This window comes from Gopherus flavomarginatus, chromosome 3, assembly GCF_025201925.1.
Source record: "Gopherus flavomarginatus isolate rGopFla2 chromosome 3, rGopFla2.mat.asm, whole genome shotgun sequence".
Lineage (NCBI taxonomy): Eukaryota > Metazoa > Chordata > Testudines > Testudinidae > Gopherus > Gopherus flavomarginatus.
In genome coordinates, this window is record NC_066619.1 from 136,566,643 (window position 1) to 136,583,799 (window position 17,157).

General features: G+C 48.7%; 1 protein-coding gene and 1 non-coding gene across 3 annotated transcripts in view; one reads left to right on the top strand and one right to left on the bottom strand.

The window, feature by feature from the left end:
* LOC127048436 (zinc finger protein 501-like) overlaps positions 1–17,157 on the top strand; it is a 257,068-nt gene that overhangs the window by 8,837 nt on the left and 231,074 nt on the right. The window lies entirely within an intron of this gene.
* On the bottom strand, positions 1,395–1,510 carry LOC127048539 (U5 spliceosomal RNA). Its single transcript, XR_007773721.1, has one exon. It is a non-coding gene; the product is annotated as a U5 spliceosomal RNA (small nuclear RNA).

Genomic DNA, 17,157 nt, shown 5'->3' on the forward strand with positions numbered 1-17,157 from the left:
TTCAGTTCAGTGAGTTCAGAGCTCAAGGGGATAAAGTCCAGCAGGGGAGGTTTACAGGTCTCTTCCCCCTTGTGGGTGCATGAAGTTACGCCGTCTCACTCTTGGTATTGGCAGTGGCCTACTACGCTTAATCTTAGCTCACAGAGAGCCAAGAAGCAATGCCAAGCCTGTGCAATGCACGTGCACCCCTGCCCCCACCACTTTCGACCTCACCTTGACGAGCTCCCAGCAACCCCATGAACACCCTAAGGAGGTAACTCTAAGTGAGGCTCACTTCCCCGAAATGACTCCAGTGGAAGAATTCAAAGCAAGACCCCTGAACACACAATTCTGTTCAAAGATGGTTCCCTTTACACTCCTAATGTGCACAGACCCACCCACTGACCTGTGACTACCAATCTCTCACCGTTAACTCGTACAGCAAAACAGGGCAAAGCAAGCCTATGCGAGCACTATACCGCAGCCCCAATGCTCTAGTCTGCTCCTTCCCACAGAACTCTCTCAAACGTATGGTCAATGGCATCAAATCAATTCCTTGCCATGGTAGGCCCTCGGGCATTGATGCACCCCAGTCCCTCTGAGGTGATCAGCTGGATCCTTCTGGCCTTAAACGCTAGGAATGTGACTCAAGGAGCCCCGACCTTCCTCCTCTTTTGCGCCTATGAACTATCCCTTGTCTGGGCAAAACATTTACAGAGACTGTTTCCTAAGTTAAAACGGTGGCATTTTCCAAACGGGAAAGGGATGGAAAGTTTCTCTTCTGTAGGGAGATGAGGGAAAGAATGATCCAAACCATGCAATCAATCCTGCAAGGTAGACTAAGGAGACTAGCGGCCAATGTCAGAGACGGGATACTGGGCTAGATGGACCATTGGTCTGACCCACTCTGGCCTTCTTACAGGAAATCGTTGGGGGTGAAAGAATTAATTGTTAATGAGCTCTGCTGCATAAGGTCATCTAGAATAACTGGACAGGCCAGTGTGAATAACCTTTTTGTACCGTTCAATATTAACACAGAAAATATGGGGACTAGTTATTCTAATTCCTTCCTTTGAAATGAAATGACTCATTGGAAAAAAACAAAAATGGAAACTCAAAACGATATCCGTAAGTCATTTTCTACATTATGCAAGCCTTGCCCCAGCAAATCACTAATACTGACAACACACCAAACCAAAGAGATGGTGAAGAGAGATCACAAAACAGCCCCTTCCTGGAAAAGCCTCAGGCACTAACTACAGATAACAGACATGGTCTTTCTCTGAAAGGTTTGGTGGCCTGTGGGGAGGAGAGACGGGAAGCTGCCTTTGAAAACAATTGAAGCTTCAGCCCTCTAAAGAAATTCAAGAAGCAAAGTCCAGCCCCAAGTCTGTTTTTTCACAAGGCTGAGGAACAGCCTCAACAAAAGAAAGCCTCCAAATATTGGATAGAAACTTCTAAATGCTCTTCTCCATGGAAATCTTTAGGAGAAAGCAAAAGATTTACACACTCTGAAGAGAAACCAGAAAAGAAGAGCCAACCCGCAAAGGCACTTCCGGGTCAGAAGCATCTTCTCCTCAACTCAGGGGGACGACAACGACAGCCCGTTAAACTTCTTGCTTGAAGAGGAAATTTAATTGAACCAATTTCAATCCCAAGTTTGATCACCAGAACCGGGGACATTGGGAATAAAACCAGCCCCTTGACCAGGGACTCGCTTCACTGCCCGCAATGTTCCCTGGCTATGCAAATGAGATTCCCCAGCCCAGTCTCCGGTGTTCAAGGGGCCATCCCTGCTCACTCCCCAGCTGAGCGGAGATTGGGATGGCGATGCTGCTTTCCTGACACAGTCCCACTGATGCCCAGGCACACGGAGGACAGAGCTGGGCGAGGAAGTCAGCGCACAAGCCTTGCAAAGGAATAGGAGCTGAGATCTCGAACAACACACTCCACTGAGAATCTATATCACACGTCTCCTGTATGACACAAGATATACTTTTGGGGCAAACACATTCCAGAAAGGCATCTAGTCTTCACTAAATGACATCAGGAGATGGCGAATCCACCACTTTCCTTGGTAGCTTGTTCCTGTGGTGAATCATCCTCTCTGTTGAATATTTGTGTCTAATTTGTAATATGAATTTGTCTCTTTTCACCTTCCAGCCACTGGGTCTTGTTATGCCTTTCTCTGCTAGATTAAAGAGCCTTTTAATACCCAATCTTTTCTCTCCATTAAGGCCCTTCAACGCTTCAGTGAAGTCACCTTTCAATCTTCTTTTGATAAGCTAAACAGGTTGAGCTAGAAGGCATTTTTCTCCAGCCCTCAGAACATTTGTCATCAAACTCCTGAACTGCAGCTGTATGTGGTTCTTGTTCTTCTGCACAGCACAGCTCCTGGAGAAGAGAGATCTGCAAATGTACATTCCTATGATACCTTTGTTTAATTGATGAAAACATAAACTAGACACTTAGAGGATTGGAACTGATTTCAGCTGATGGACAGCTTTGCTAGGGTTTTATGCATTTGAACACTGAAATGTTGAGTGTTTACATCCATTTCAAGCACCCCCGTATAGTGGAGCTCCTGAATGTAATGGAGAATGGAAATGAAAATGTTTTCCTTTTAAAAAAAAAAGAAAGAAGGTTATAAGAGAACACTGGGGTTTGAACCAAGAGCCACTTAAGCAGCAGTCAAGCTCTCTACCACTGAGCTATACCCCCCTGATAACAACAATATAGATTCATGGTTTCCAGGAATTTGAAGGACAGACCCTGCTTCATCAAGGTCCTTTGCCATTCCCAGACCACAGGTGGTTTTAAAACTAGGGTTTGATTAAACTTCTTAAATGTGGTAAACACCACAGCTTGCACACCCACCGATATAGCTTCTCTCACTGACGTAGCTGCCACCTCTTGGGAAGTGGATTAACTACACCTGCAGGAAAACTCTCTTGCCACAGCATAGAGCGGTGGTTCTCAAACTGTGAGTCAGGAACCCAAAGTGGGTCATAACTCTGTTTTAATGGGGTTGCCAGGGCTGGCATTAGACTTGTTGGGGCCTGGGGCTGAAGCCAAAAGTCTGAGCCCCACCACCCAGGGCTGAATCCCTCAAGCTCTGGTTTTGCCTTCCCCCAACTGGGGCTGGGCTTAGTTTCCTCTGCTCTGCCCAATGAGGAGGGGCTTGGTCCCTTTTTCCAGGGCCATGTAGTAAGTTTTTTTTTTTTGGCAGAAGGGGTGTGTAGTGAAAGGAAGTTTGAGAAACACTGGCATAGAGCCTCTGAATATGTCTAGACTTGGCTCCCTGTGGCACTGTGGGTGATCAGACACTGAAAGTACAGCCATGAAGACACCACACACCAGCCTTGCCTAGCAGGCAAAAATCAAACCTCCCCAGAAAGACACCCAGTGTTTTTTAACCCATCTCCCTAAGCACTCAGCCACAACCACTTAACAAAGGGGCTTTTCTACACTATGGTTCTGGTCTCACTGAAGGGTCATTTCCAATTGTTTGCTCAGACCAGCATTAGGGGAAATGGTGCCTTGGGCAAAGCTTGTACTTTGGCACTTCCCCATTGCCCCTGGATGATCCCCACTCCCCCTTTACCGCTAGCTCCTGCACTCCCAACCCTTGCACCTCCTTCTCCCCTAACTCTTGCCCCCATCTGTGCTGCCTTTGCCCTTAACTCCCTGTGCCACCAGCCATGACCCTCTCCTGCAGCCCCTTCACATGGTTCCAGTGCTGGGGGCCCCGCACTTGTTCTCCCTTTCCCTGGACTTGGGCATCACTAGCCCCTGATTAGTGAGTAGGGTTCAGTGGTCCCCAAAATGCTTGGCATGACTTCTAGGGGGACACAGAGGAATACTCCTGAGGGCACCTCAGGGCCTGAGCCAGCCCCCATGGAGGGCAGGGAGGGAGCACCACTCAGCCCCACCTTGTCCCAGCTCTTTCCCAACCCCACCCTCAGCCTGGGCCTCGATCCCTTTACCCCTGTCTGCAGCCCTCTCCCCAGCAAGCAACAGCCCCACTCCCAACCTTGGTTCTTGACCGCGGCTTCCAAGGGTCCACAGCCATGCATAAGAGGGCACAGTGTGAAATGTTTGGGGACCACTGGTTTAGGATGATGTTCTCAATCACTTCTATGCAGTCCAATAAAAGCTATTCCTCACCCACCTACCCCTCCATCAGGACGGACTAGGTATGTTCTGCTGCCCTTCACTCATACAGGAAGGATAATAACATTTCATTCCACTCAATCCTAAAGTGATTTGTAACCCACCGCCAGCCAAAACTGGTCATTTTGGGGAAGTGGCCTCATCATGCTGCATAGCTAGGCAGAGTAGGTGTGTCTGTGCAAACACCGTCTGTTCCTGAAGTCTTTCCCCAGCTCCTCACTAGATATGAGGGGGGAGCTCATTCAGCCCCTGCTTCCGCTTAGTATTTTAAAACTCCATATTGTCTCTATCTCTGCTGGCCTTAGATTTCTCCTCCTGTCTCTTCTTTGACAGCTCAGATGAGGTGGCTGAGTGGTTAAGGTGGTGGACTGCTAATCTATTGTGCTCTGTACACATAGGTTCAAATCCCTTCCTTATTGGATGCATTTAATCTTCACCTCTCCTTTATAGACAACCATCTCCCCCTTTGGTACAATGACAGATCAAACAATGTTGCTTCTTGCAAACAAAAACCTTCTCAGAAACTCAGACCCCCCCCTTGATTTAAATAAAATGTCTAAATCCCAGATTTCTAAAAAAAAAAAAAATTCTCTAGTCCTGTATTTCTTAGTTTTTGTCTCTAAAGGTAACATCCTCACCATTTCCCCCAAACACCCTGGGACCTGCCCAAATTATTAAAATACCCTCAACTCGAGCAAGGCCAGAACAGTGAACCAGAGCTAGTGTCTAGGCCAAGCTGTTCTGAAGGAGACAACTCCAACATTTTCTCCCTGCTTCCCTTGGCAAGGTCTGACTGAGAAAATAAAATTCCCCAAACTGAAAATTTTCTGCTGAAAAACCAATACTAATCTGTTTGGGGACTTTAGTTTGAAAGTATTATTATTATTATTATCTTCTGATTTCTGAATCAGTTCAGTCTTTGTCCTCCAGGTGTGTTTCCAGCTGTTGAGTTGTGGGAGAGAGAGGCCAAGTCATGATGTCTCTTCCCCTCTTTCATAGTTTCATCCAACTTGCTAGGAAGCTCCTTTGCTACGATGTGAGTCAAGCAGTGTCCATTGTCTCTGTGCTATCTCGGAGAAGCCTGCATTATACATGGTTCCTGGGATAGTCCTTGGGAGTGTGGATACCTTCAATGGGTCAGCAGCGAGTCTGGCTCCTCCATTGTTGCACCTGAAAGGCTGGTGGTGGGCATTTCCCAACGTCATAACATATCTCAGTAATGCACACAAAGCAAAACTTCATAAGCTTAGGGAGGACTAATGACCCACCAGAGGTTGGCAGAAAGCAGCACTTTTATTATACTGACAGATAAGCTCAAAAGAAGTGTCACACTCACACTTGCATACTTATGCTCCCAGGACAGGCACAGTACTGGAGATGTCAGGATTCTGAGAGGTAAGTGTCCCACAGCGCAGCTATGGATGGTGCGATGAAGGTAAGTCTTCCTGAGGCACAATTAAATACAACACAGAGAACCACTGGCCAGGTGGTCCAGGCAAAGGGCATTCACTGGAGGTACAAGCTTGTGAGTGACTCCTGAGCACATGGCCCCTTCCCCTTTTAAGGACCTGCACCTCATGGCCTGTGACTAGAGAAGACTTGGCTGCACCTAGTTGGTCACGCTCTACCTTGGGCAGTGTCTATGCTCTGGGTGTGTGAGTGCTGCCTAATTAGAGTCCCAGACACCTTGTCTACCTGGAAGTTCTTCTGCTCTTCAACCAGAACATTCATCCCACGAGCAGTCCAGGAGGGGAAAAGCCACTTCACAGGCATTCAGAGAGGGAGAGGAGACAAAAATGGCAGCCAGGGAAGTATAACAGACCTTTTGAGCATAGAAATCACTGCTGCTTCTACAACAGCAGGGACAGGCCAGTAGGAGCTGGGAAATTAAGCCCTCATGTTTCTGCCTGGTTTCAGGCCAGGGACCTTTTGCATGTTAGGCAAATGTGCTAACCACTACACTACAGAAAGTCTGTTGCAGTGCTCTGCCCCTCCCTTCATAAGAACATAAGAATGGCCATACCGGGTCAGACCAAAGGTCCATTCAACCCCACATCCTATCTGCCAACAGTGGACAATGCCAGGTGCCCCAGAGGGACTGAACCTAACAGGTAATGATCAAGTGATCTCTCTCCTGCCATCCATCTCCACCCTCTGACAAATAGAGGCTAGGGATACCATTCCTTACCCAGCCTGACTAATAGCCATTCATGGACTAAACCTCCATTAATTTATCTGCAAAAAGAAAGAGGAGTACTTGTGGCACCTTAGAAAATGAACAAATTTATTTGAGCATAAGCTTTCCTGGGCTAAAACCCACTTCATTGGATGCATGCAGTGGAAAATACAGTAGCACACACACACAGAGAACATGAAAAAATGGGTGTTGCCATGCACACTATAACGAGAGTGATCAGTTAAGGTGAGCTATTATCAGCAGGAGAAAAAAACCTTTTTGTAGTGATAGGATGGTCCATTTCCAACAGTTGACAGGAAGGTGTGAGTAACAGTAGGGAGGCAAATAAACATGGGGAAATAGTTTGACTTTGTGTAATAACCCATCAGCTGCCAGTCTTTATTCAAGCCTAATTTAATGGTGTCCAGTTTGCAAATTAATTCCAATTCAGCAGTCTCTTGCTTTGGAGTCTGTTTTTGAAGTTTTTTTGTTGTAATATTGCGACTTTTAGGTTTGTAGTCGAGCAACCAGGGAGATTGAAGTGTTCTCCAACTGGCTTTTGAATGTTATAATTCTTGACATCTGATTTGTGTCCATTTATTCTTTTACATAGAGACTGTCTGGTTTGGCCAATGAAGGAAGGGGCTGGATTCAATGGTTCCTCCAGTTGTAGGAGATAGAGTACATCCATTATCTTTCTTTTTTTCTTACTTCACATCAGACCCAGCACTTGCACCCAGCAGTTCTTGGGGCCGTGGAACAGAACTGAGCTTCACTGGCAACAGTGAGGGAGAACGGTTGGGATTGAGCTGTCTGGGGATTATTTTAATCCTTATCTCATTTTCAGAGGATTAAATCAATGCAGCTTCCACTTCTCCGTCTCTCCCAAGGAAATAACGTTTTGTGCGAAGTACCCAAACCTTTTCACAATAAGTGAAATGAAATGGCCACATGATAGCAACAGAACCTAAGAAATTGCTTGGTCTCTAGGGTGCCACGCATACTCCTGTTCTTTTTGGAGATACAGACTAACACGGCTGCTCCTGTGAAACCTAAGAGATAAGAAGCCATGTTCTTGTTCAATGAAGCTGAAAAGGGAGATGCTTTCTTTTTGACTTCTAGGCCCCCACTCTAATCCCCTAAACACCCCTTTCCTCCCACAGCCAGGAATAGAACCCCACAGTCATGCTAGTAGCACCCTCTGACGTTGCTCTCTGTGATAAAGGAGAAGCTCTGAGACCCCTGTGCTGTCCCATCATCTCCTTGCTTAAACTGCCCTTGAAACCCAATGGGGTTTCCTTGGGCAGTTTTGACTCACTCCCAGAAAGGGTGCAATTTTAAGAGCAGGTTTCAAATAGTGCAATTAACCAGCCAGAGGAGGCAGCAGATGTCAGTGTAGGAAACATTGAAATAATTCTGCACTTACTTAGGGTATGTCTACATCTACAATTTTGCAGCGCTGGTTGTTACAGTTGTATTAGTACAGCTGTATAGGGCCAGCGCTGCAGAGTGGCCACACTTACAGCAACCAGCGCTGCAAGTGGTGTTAGATGTGGCCACACTGCAGCGCTGTTGGCCGGCTTGCAGGGGGGTTCGGGGAACGCGAGAGCAAACCGCGGGGAAGCAGGTCTCCTTCCCCGCGGTGTGCTCTCGCGTTCCCCGAACCCCCCCGCAAGCAGGTCTCCTTCCCCGTGGTGTGCTCTCGCGTTCCCCGAACCCCTCTGCAAGCAGGTCTCCTTCCCCGCGGTTTGCTCTCACGTTCCCCGAACCCCCCTGCAAGCAGGTCTCCTTCCCCGCGGTTTGCTCCGGTGTTCCCCGAACCCCCCCCGCAAGCAGGTCTCCTTCCCCGCGGTTTGCTCTCGCGTTCCCCGAACCCCCCCGCAAGCAGGTCTCCTTCCCCGCGGTTTGCTCCGGTGTTCCCCGAACCCCCTCGCAAGCAGGTCTCCTTCCCCGCGGTTTGCTCCGGTGTTCCCTGAACCCCCCCCCCACAAACAGGTCTCCTTCCCCGCGGTGTGCTCTCGCGTTCCCCGACCCCCCCTGCAAACCGCGGGGAAGGAGACCCACTTGCAGGGGGGTTCGGGGAACACCGGAGCAAACCGCGGGGAAGGATACCTGCTTGATTACCAGAGAGGCTTCCTCAGGTATGCTGGGATACCTGCTTATTACACGGAGGTCAAGAAAAACGCTGGTGAGTGTCTACACCTGATGACCAGCGCTGGATCACCAGCGCTGGATCCTCTACACCTGAGGTTCCACCGGGTGTACGGCCAGCGCTGCAAACAGGGAGTTGCAGTGCTGGTAATGCCCTGCAGATGTGTACACCTCCTAAGTTGCAGCGCTGTAACCCTCTCACCAGCGCTGCAACTTTGTGGTGTAGACAAGGCCTTAGATGCAGACATAATGAGCTCTATGGTTGGTAAACTTATGGAGACTCTGCTCCTGCTCATGAACTAGCAGCCCATGACCTGTAAACAGCTGCCATTTGAATGCATCTGAAAGTTACAAGGAACAAAGATCTGTGTTAAAGGAAGGTTGCCATTTATTAGAGCCCCAATTGATAGTGTGTGCAAAGAGAGGTTTGAATGTGTAACAGGGAGTTTGGTAAATCTTGGCTTGTTATTTTTCTAAGAGATTCCTGTCCACCCCCACTAGAGTTTTCAGTCCCAATGGCAACTTACTTACCAAATGTAATACAGACTAGTCCATTCCTCCCAAGTGGATGTGGTTCTTTTTCTGCACCTTGTAGCCCATGGACTTGCAAATGTGTCTTTGTTTAACTGATGGAAACAAACCTAGACACTTAGAGGGTTGGAACTGACTTCAGCAGAGGGACATGTTTGCTAGGTTTTTATGCATTTGCACAGGAAATCATTGAGGGTGTCCATTCATTTCAGGGACCCTATTTAGTGGAGCTGCTGAACATACTGCAAATGAAATTACTTTTACTGAAGGAACAGGTTTGGAAGGGGGCACTATGGATTTGAACTAAGGGCCCCTGGATTTGTAGTCAAACACTTTACCACTGAGCTATAACCCCATGATATTTGCATAGGCACGTCAGTGATCTTAAGGATTTTGAAGGACAGGCTCTGCCTCAGAGAGCTCCTTTTCTATTCCCAGAGCACAGGGGTTTTAAAAATGGGGTTTGATTAAACTTTATATACACATGTAGATACCACAGCTTGCACACACACCAACATAGCTTCCCCCAGTGACAGAGCTACCACCTCTCGGGGAGATGGGTTAACTGCACAGACGGGACAGCTCTCTCCCCTCCACTTAGAGCATCTTCATTATTTAGGAATAGGTGGGAAATAACCTCCTGAATGGACAGGAACCAATTTATCAAATATTGCTGTGTCTGCATTCAATATGGGTAACTGGTCATATTGGGCTGGAAGGGTAAAAACATTTCAAGCAGATCGAGGGAAGTGATTATTCCCCTCTATTCAGCACTGGTGAGGCCACAGTTGGAGCATTGTGTCCAGTTTTTGCCCCCCAGAAACAAATTGGAGGGAGTCTAGGGGAGGGCAACAAAAATGATTAGGGGGCAGGGGACTTACAAGGAGAGGCTGAGGGCAGGGCCACCCAGAGGGGGGGCAGGTGGGGCAATTTGCCCTAGGCCCTGCAGGGGCCCCTGTCATAAACAGATAGCTAAGGGTTAATGTCTCTTTCACCTGAAGCACCTGACCAGAGGACCAATCAGGAAACCGGATTTTTTCAACTTTGGGTGGAGGGAAGTGTGTGTCTGAGTCTTTTGTCAGTTTTCCTGCTTTCTCTGAGCTTTGGAGAAGTACTTTCTACTTTCTAGTCTTCTGTTTCTAAGTGTAAGGACAAAGAGATCAGATAGTAAGTTCTATGGTTTCTTTTCTTTGGTATTTGCATGAATATAAGTGCTGGAGTGCTTTGATTTGTCTTCTTTTTGAATAAGGCTGTTTATTCAATATTCTTTTAAGCAATTGACCCTGTGTTGTATCATCTTAATACAGAGAGCACATTTGTATGTATTTTTCTTTCTTTTTATATAAAGCTTTCTTTTAAGACCTGTTGAAGTTTTCTTTACTTCAGGGAAATTGAGTCTGTACTCACCAGGGAATTGGTGGGAGGAAGAAATCGGGGAGATCTGTGTGTTGGATTGCTAACCTGATTTTGCATTCCCTCTGGGGGAATAGGAAAGTACTTTTTGTTTCCAGGATTGGGAACAGAGAGGGGGAGTCACTCTGTGTAGTTTTACAGAGCTTGTGTCTGTGTATCTCTCCAGGAGCACCTGGAGGGGGGAAGGGAAAAAGGATTATTTCCCTTTGTTGTGAGACTCAAGGGATTTGGGTCTTGGGGTCCCAGGGAAGGTTTTTTCAGGGGGACCAGAGTGCCCCAAAACACTCTAATTTTTTGGGTGGTGGCAGCAGGTACCAGGTCCAAGCTGGTAACTAAGCTTGGAGGTTTTCATACTAACCCCCATATTTTGGACGCTAAGGTCCAAATCTGGGACTAAGGTTATCATAGCCCCCATGAGAATATAGAATTCTATAGTATTGCAACTTTTTTTTATGGAAGGGGCCCTGTAATTGTTTTGCCCCAGGCCCCCTGAATCCTCTGGTGACCCTGCCCAGACCGTGGTGCTGTTCCCCTACTCCACCACCTTCCCTCGTTCTCCTCCCTCTGAGGCGCCCTCTGTGCTCTGCCCTCACTCCCATTTGGCTACTTCCCACCCCTGCTCTTTGGCTGAGGCCTGCTGGTCCACCTTTCGCTCACTCCTCTCCTCCCCCAAGGCCTCCTCTCGCCTCTCTTCTCCCTACCCCAAGGCCTGCCTGCTGCCCACACCTCTCTGCCCCTTCCCCTGAGACCCACCCTGTCCATCACTCACACTTCTCTGCCCCCTCCCCTAAGACCAGCCCTGCCCACTGCTCATACCTCTCTGCCCCTCCCTTGAGACCTGCCCTGTCCACCCCCTCACTTCTCTGACCTCTCCCCTGAGAACCACCCTCCTCGCCACCCATGCCTCTCTGCACCCTCCCCTGCCCTGCCCACCTCTTGAACCTCTCTGCCCCTCCCCTGAGACCCACCCTGTCCACCTCTTTCTTTGGTCATCTGTTGTTATTCCTTGAAACATCAAGGATGGAATAAAAAGCTGAGTTTACTCCAGGGTGAGGAAGGAAAGGAGCCACCAACCCCCCGGCAAAGCTCAGTGCCCCAGAGAAAACCTGCCCCCTGCTATCGCAATCACTGATGTGCTGGGGATATGACGGGAAAGGGACTGTCTGAATGATCAAGGCAGGAAATGGACAACAAGCTACAGCAACGTCATTAACCCCAAACACACTCTCCTCATGCTCCAGTCAGAAGAGAAAGGAGCAGGAATTCTTGCTGTTCAGCCATGGACACACTTACACAACGGCACAGCAGTGTGTGTTGTGGAAGCTGGTCTGAGGAAACAACTGGAATTGATCACTCAGTGAGAACAGAACGAGAGGGCAGTGAGAGCCACCTATCAAGCCAGTAGTTGTGGCTGAGTGGTTAAGGTGATGGGCTAGAAATCCATTGGGGTCTCCCTGAACAGGTTCAAATCCTGCCAACTAGGGAGAAAATTGTGGTTCTTTAGTTTCAGTGGAGCTGGGTCTTGTCTCACTCTCAAGCTATGCCTACATGATAGGGTAACATGGCTTTAGTTAAAGTGCTTTAATTGAATGGCTGTTGCATGTCCGCCCTGTGTCACCAGAGCACATCTATGCTAGCTCTCTTGCATTGCCACAGAGAGCAGTGCACTGTGGGTAGCTATCCCACTGTGCAACTGGCTGCGGGTGCTTTGGGAAGGGTTTGCAATGCCTCACGGGCTGGTACAGCATCACATGATGCAGGTTTCTCTATCCCATTGTTCTAGGGGCATCCTACTAGATTGCCAGCTGCTTTTCAATTGCAGTGTGTGAGGTAGGGTAGAGAGTGTGTGTGGAGGGGAGTGAGTATGTTGGCATCAGCCCCCCTTCTCTCACTGGCTCGACTCAGCACAGCAGTCTCTGTCACACATGCACACACTGCTGCCTGCTTAGCTCTGTGTCAGGGGTGCTGGAACAGGTAGTTAGAGGGCCATGGCCCCACCACTCTTTACTGGCTGTTAGGACAAATGATGGGGGAGGGGGAAAGGGTGCAGTCTTGGGGAAGAGGCGTTCTGTGGGTGTGGCCTTGGGGGGAGAGGTGCTGTGAGTGAGGGTCTTTAGGGAAAGGGTGTCATGGGGGTTCCACAGTTCGGACAACGGTGCCCCCCTCCACTGTAAGGAAGCTTCTGCCACCCCTGCTCTGTGTTGGCAGAGCGGGAGAAAGCAGCATCCATGGCAGTGATTTGCTCTCTGGGGCTCCGGCAGGGGGGGCTTGGGAGGCAATTTAAAGGGCCCAGGGCTCCAGCAGGGGGGGCTCAGGAGGTGATTTAAAGGGCCCAGCCTAGGGAAGCCGGGCCGGGCTGGCACAGCGTACTGGCTCTTGCCGGTACCCCATACCGGAACATACCAGCTTACTTTCACCTCTGGAAAGTCCTCACGTGGATCAATAACTGGTTAAAAGACAGGAAACAAAGGGTAGGAATAAACGGTCAGTTTTCAGGATGGAAAAGGTAACTAGTGGTGTCTGTACTGGGACCAGGACTAGTCAACATATTCATAAACGATCTGCTAAACAGTGAGCTGACAAAATTTGCAGATGATCCAAAACTACTGAGGATAGTTAAGTCCAAAGCAGACTGTGAGGAGTTCAAAAGAGATTTCACAAAACTGGGTGAAAGGGCAACAAAATGGCAGATGAAATTCAATGTTGATCAATGCAAAGTGATGCACATTGGAAAACATAATCCCAACGATACATAGAAAACGATGGGATGTCAAATAGCTGCTGCAACTCAAGTGGGAGATCTTGGAGTCACTGTGGATAGTTCTCTGCAAACATCCACTCAGTGTGCAGTGGCAGTCAAAAAAGGGAACAGACTACTGGGAATCATTAAGAAAGGGATAGATAATGAGAGAGAAAATCTTACTGCCACTACATAAATCCATGGTACGCCCACATCTTGAATGTCACGTGCAGATATGGTCGCCTCATCTTAAAAAAAGATGTATTGGAACTGGAAAAGGTTCAGAAAAGGGGTGTGGAGTGTCTGCCATATGAGGACAGAATAATAAGACTGGGACTTTTCAGCTTGGAAAAAAGGTGACTGAGGGGGGATATGATAGAGGGCTAGAAAATCATGACTAGTGTGGAGAAAGTAAATAAGGAGTGTTACTTATTCCTTCTTATAACACAAGAACTAGGGGGTCACCAAATGAAATTAATAGGTAGCACGTTTAAAACAAACAAATGGAAGTATTTTTTCCACAACGCACAGTCAACCTGCAGACCTCCTTTCCAGAGGATGTTGTAAAGGCCAAGACTATAACAGGGTTCCAAAAAAGAGTTAAATCAATTCATGAGCCAGGATGGATAGGGATGCTGTCCCTAGTCTCTGTTTGCCAGGAGCTGGGAATAGGTGACAGGGGATGGATCACTTGATAATTATCTGTTCTGTTCACTCCCTCTGAAGCACCTGGCTTTGGCCCCTATGGGAAGACAGGAAACTGGACTAGATGGATCCAGTCTGACCCAGTGCGGCCGTTCTTACGTCCTTATGCTCCTTTCATACAGATGCCTGGGATTCTGCCTCACAATGTGTCCCTGAGGTCTCAGCCAAAATGCCCCAGACAAGCAAATACTCTGGGTTCCTGAAGCCTCTGCCCCCCACCTAGTGCCCTATGGCTCATCCCTGACCCTTGCTGCTGCTCCTTGCTTGACTGTGAAAGGAGCAGAGGCAGCGCAGGAGCCTTCTGGGGATGGAGAGCTGAGGCTTTGAGAGAGACACATTGTCTGAGACATCAGAGTGCTGTAAACCATGCAGCCACCCCCTCAATCAGGGGCCTGTTCCAGCCCTGAGTCTGGGCTGCCACGGTCCCTGCCCCAGAGCAGGGTGCCCACAGATTACAGCCTGAAAATAGGCATGTGACACTAACTCCTGCTTTCCCTGACAGGGCCTCCCCTAGACCAAGTGGCATCCCAGGCAAGAAGTGTCTTCAGTGCCTGCTCCCCAATACATTACACTTTGGAATGCTTATTTTTTATTGCACTTGTAGCTCAGTTCATGATTTTGATGCACAGTGTGGATGCATGATTCTCTCTGTCATATCAGATGATAAATTTGCAGGCTAGGATCTGTAAACTGCTATTTATTCATGCCATGTATAAGCAAATAAAACAAATTCATTTCCTCTGAGCATATAGAAACTTTTTAATTTTGACAGTAACTGAACTGTACTAACATCTAGAAATGGAACTGTCACCAGCACAGGGTGGGCCAGTATTAAATTGTGTTACAGGAGGAGACAGCATTACGATGTTAACCCCAGTGCTTTAGTTCAAAGGTCGCTTTTCTCGCCTTTGCCCTCATGAACTGAAGCACGGCATTAGAGAGATCCAAAGATTGGCCAATGGGATTTTCAAGTGCTAAAATAGCAAGCCATGTTGGTCTCTCATTGGCCAGCATCGATTGAAGATATGGTTTAATGAGCTGGAGCTTCAAGGCAAGGGTGGCTCTGTCCAGTGCCTTCCGTTGCACTGCTGGGCACCAAGTCCCTGTTGGCCAATATGTGAAGCTGGGAGAAGAGAGTGGGGTGGCAAGTGGCAGCAGGACTTTTGCCACCAGGGTCTAGCTGCCCAACTTCCTCCTCATACCACTGGGCCCCTGTCGCTATCAGGAAACCCAAGAACTAAGGCAGGAATAGGGCGAGGAAGTGAGTAAAGCCAAGCAAGGAAAGCAAAAGTGAATCTTGCCTTCATGGGCCATTCCCAATGACCTCCTTCTTCTGTGCCACAGCTGACAAAAACATCCCAGATAGAAAAGCAGTAGAATGAAAAGAAACGTAGCAGCTGCTGAAGTACTTCAATTGGGTGAGTGCTAAACTAAAGGTCCCCAGTTCAATCCCTGGCCTTGGAATGCTCTTCTATCCCCCCTGTGTGCAGGGTGGGGTTCTTCTGAAAGTGCAGTAGGTCTTTTAACTGCCCCAAGTCTCTCATTTCAGGCTATACAGCAGGAAAAGACAGCCTGGGCTTCTGCACCGAGTTGGCCCACCTGACCTTTCATTCTTCTCTTGCTCTCCTTCAGCAAGGGGAAGAAAAAGAAGCTCTTCCTTAAGCTGGAGTCACAAGGGCAATGTCAGGATGACTTCATGAGCCCTGGCTCCAGTCCTCTGCTCTGCCAGCTGACCTACTGGAGGGCTGCCACCACTGTCTCTAGGTTTGCCCATCGTTGTGTGCCAGGGCGAGCACCAGCCAAGCGGATGGATTTTCTATAGTGTACTGGTTATCTTATTTGCCTAACACGCAAAAGGTCCCTGGATCAAAACCCAGTAGAAACATGCTGGCTTCCTTTTCCCAGGTCCTCTTGCTGTCCAGGAAGGTGCTCCTCCTTCTGCTATTGTCCTGTCCCTGGGATAACTTCAACCCCCGCATGACAGAGAGTGCTGACGTCAGTGGAGAAAGTATTTTGGCGTCAGTCTGGAGAACCTAGAGCAGTGAAGCGTGTCACCTTATGGAGGCTTGTGGCTTGGCCTCCTCTGCCCTTGGAGGTTGGCCTATAGAGGCTGTCACTTCCTGCTGGCCTCCTTTGCATGACTTGCCAAAGGAGGAAGTGAGGCAGGAATGGGGCAATAGAGGAAAGTCGAGCTGAGGAAGGCAGGGCAGAAGCTGTGCAGCTTAGTGGGGTTAGTAGCACACCACCATTGGTTCTGCCACAGCCTGGGGAGGTGGAGTTGGGTGCTGGGAGGTAGAATCCTGTGTCTGCCTCTTGGCATCCCAGGGATGGCTACTTGCATCCCAAGAGAAGAAGGATGGTTCTGGGTGAAAGGAAAACAAGCAAAGCTGAATCCAGTGGAGAATGTCTGTTCCTTTATGGCCAACCTGGGGGCATGATTGATGGCTTTAGAGGTGGCTGTGAGCAACCAGGATCCAAGAAACCCCCATCTGCCCTTCTGAGGATCGAACCCATGGAAGTGTGGTTGGCTTCTGGCAGATAGACCCTGTTGCGTGCCTCTTGGCATCCCAGAGATGGCTACATACAGGCCGGGAGAAGTAGGGTTCTGGAGGGAAGGAAAAGAAGCAATGGTGAGGCTGAGTGGGCTCCTTTCTGGCCGAGATGGTGGGCTGTGGGGGGTCTGGGAGTTGCCTGTAAGCCAGAAGTGGACTTGGTGCAGTGAAAACCACTGCTCCATTCTGGCCGACCTGGGGGCACAATGGATGACTTGGGAGTGGGGGTGGGGGGCTGGCTGTGAGCAAATGGGATCCAGGAAGCCCCAGCCTGCCCCTTCAGGGGCCCAGTCTTCTTCTCTCCTGCCATGGGGCGCCCGGCCTTAAGCCTGTTCAGCATGTGCTGCAGCTCGAGCATTAAACCTTCCTGTGTGCATAACCTACCTACTGCCTAGTGTAATAAGGTGTAAAGTTTAGAGTGTGAATTTTTCTTTGGTAATTTACTTTGATCTTTTATGCCTACCACTTATAATCCTTAACACTCCATCTGTCTGTAGTTAATAAATCTGTTTTATGCTGTACTTAAACTAGTGTATTTTGCTTGAGAAAATTTGCTTGGGAAATCTCAGCTCCATTACAAGGCTGGTTCATGTACTAGTCACAGTGAGGGAGGGGTGGACTCTGCGTAATAAACTCACACTGATCAGGCTTCTGATTAAGGCAGGATGGTATGATCCAGGGGTGCCAGGCTGCAGAGCTGGGGGGAATTGGCGGGAGTCTCTCTAGCATTAGTTTTA